General features: G+C 56.8%; 1 non-coding gene across 1 annotated transcript in view; it reads right to left on the reverse strand.

Annotated features, from left to right (window-relative positions):
* The window catches only part of LOC124765309, a 1,909-nt gene extending 1,627 nt beyond the window's left edge, over positions 1–282 (reverse strand). Inside the window, exon 1 of the ribosomal RNA XR_007012868.1 lies at positions 1–282. This exon is cut by the window's left edge and continues 1,627 nt beyond it. This is a non-coding gene — a ribosomal RNA (small subunit ribosomal RNA).
* Between the last annotated feature and the right edge of the window lie 2,218 nt (positions 283–2,500).

Here is a 2,500-nt window from a genome sequence, read left to right on the forward strand (position 1 = left end):
TCAGCCCAAAGTTATTCAGAGTCACCAAGGCAAACGGACCGGACGAGCCGACCGATTGGTTTTGATCTAATAAAAGCGTCCCTTCCATCTCTGGTCGGGACTCTGTTTGCATGTATTAGCTCTAGAATTACCACAGTTATCCAAGTAACGTGGGTACGATCTAAGGAACCATAACTGATTTAATGAGCCATTCGCGGTTTCACCTTAATGCGGCTTGTACTGAGACATGCATGGCTTAATCTTTGAGACAAGCATATGACTACTGGCAGGATCAACCAGGGAGCTGCGTCAACTAGAGCTGAGCAGCCGGCCGCCCGGGAGTGTGTCCCGGGGGCCCGCGCGAACACGCAAGCGTCCGCTCAATCATTCTGCAAACAGGAGGAGGCTGAGCTCCCCTGCACAATACACCTCGAAACCCTCTCAGGTCCCGGCGGCGCGCAGCGCCGTCCCAAGTACTTGGTCGGGTTCGAGAGAGGCGCAATCGCCCGGAGTTAGGCGAGTAGACGCTTTCGGTGCGACCACCCGTGCTCCCAACTGAGCTTGCCGCTGCCGACAGAGGCCCGGGAGCGTGCTGTCGTGGCATTGCCGGCGGGAGACAACACGCGCCACCTACGGTGACCGGCAGCTCCAACGCCAGCGCCACAGAAGGACAAAAGCCCCACTTGGGTGCCGAAGCGAACTCTCCCAGCACAGCGCACGCGCCAACACATCCGCACAGCTGCGATACAAACCACCAGCGAGAACCGCTGGGGCGACCGAGCAGCAGACGGCGTCGCGGCGCCGAGCGCCGGGCGGCAGCGCATCCTCAACGCACACAGTCCTCAATCGGACCAGCACACTGAAGATGTCCACCGCGCTTCGCACCGGGCCCGCGAGGACCTACTTTGGCCGCACGGCGCCGCGCGCAGGGTGCGCCGGCGCGCAGCTGCGACGCCTGCCGCGTCCGTCGGCCGGCGCGCCTGCCACTGGCCGCCCCCACCAGCCGGCTGTAGCGCGTGCGCCCACGCACCGCGCGGCCAGCACGCCGGGAGGCGCCCCCTCACCGGCCGGGGACGGTCCCACCCAGCCACCGCCGCGTATCGCTTCACACCCAGATGCCGTTCAGTTTCGTCGGCATGGTGGGTATCGCTGGAACAACCGGTTAGTACCTCAACCTATCGTCGCCATCACCGATTCACCCCTAGCGAGAACAACCGCACCACAACAGGTTACCATTTGTTCATTTGCGTAACTTCACCAGAAAACGCAGGCGTCCATCGCCATTTGCAACTTCCACGATTATTGCATGCCTGTGTCAGGTGTCACGCCACACTACGTCTGCCCACATACACGCAACAAAATGTGCACGCCTAGACAATACGTGGAAGGTGGCCCCCGTACGTATGCGATGTCCATTGCTCGAACGACTGTCAACCGGCCTCTGTAGCATGTCGCAGATATGGAACGCGGTGCACCATGCCATCACGGTGTGTGAGGAGAGACGACTAGGTCCGAATACATCAACAGACAGCTCATGCTGATCGCCATCCACGGCGTCCGTTCCTCCCACACGTCTCTATGGCGTACCACACTGCAATCCAGCTCTCATAGGGAGACGACACGTAGCTGCGTGCACAATATTTGCACTGTATGGTCCGCCGTTTTTGGGCGCAGTCGTTGTACGGTCACACATGTGCCACGATGTATCATTCAGTACATAAGGACGAATGTGCAGTACAGATTGTGGTTTACGCGTACGACATTAGCGGACAGTTGACACAGGCCGCACCACAACGTAGCCTGAGTACGTCGCATGCGGAGGGCATTGAACATGCAAAGTTCTCACCAACCAGCTTGCGAAGGCAGGGGGCAAGGTGGGGACGTGGGGAGGGGCGGCATGTACGTCCTGCTGCCATCCACATTACAGTGTACAGCAGGAGCATGTGGAAAGTGAGCAAGACTTGCAAGGTGTTTAACATGAAGCGATACACAGGGGAGCGGGGAGTGCGAGTAGCGAACTATATTGCGAGGGTTGCGGGTGGGCAACACTACACTAATTGAACGAGTCGTATAACAATTACAGAGCAGGTTTAGGCGACAACGTGGGTTACGTTAGGCGACAACGTGGGTTAGGTTAAGGCACGACGTGGGTTAGGTTAAGGCACGACATGGGTTAGGTTAAGGCACAACATGGGTTAGGTTAAGGCACAACATGGGTTAGGTTAAGGCACAACATGGGTTAGGTTAAGGCACAACATGGGTTAGGTTAAGGCACAACATGGGTTAGGTTAAGGCACAACATGGGTTAGGTTAAGGCACAACATGGGTTAGGTTAAGGCACAACATGGGTTAGGTTAAGGCACAACATGGGTTAGGTTAAGGCACAACATGGGTTAGGTTAAGGCACAACATGGGTTAGGTTAAGGCACAACATGGGTTAGGTTAAGGCACAACATGGGTTAGGTTAAGGCACAACATGGGTTAGGTTAAGGCACAACATAGGTTAGGTTAAGGCACAACA

The sequence above is a fragment of the Schistocerca piceifrons genome, unplaced genomic scaffold (genome assembly GCF_021461385.2).
Source record: "Schistocerca piceifrons isolate TAMUIC-IGC-003096 unplaced genomic scaffold, iqSchPice1.1 HiC_scaffold_654, whole genome shotgun sequence".
Lineage (NCBI taxonomy): Eukaryota > Metazoa > Arthropoda > Insecta > Orthoptera > Acrididae > Schistocerca > Schistocerca piceifrons.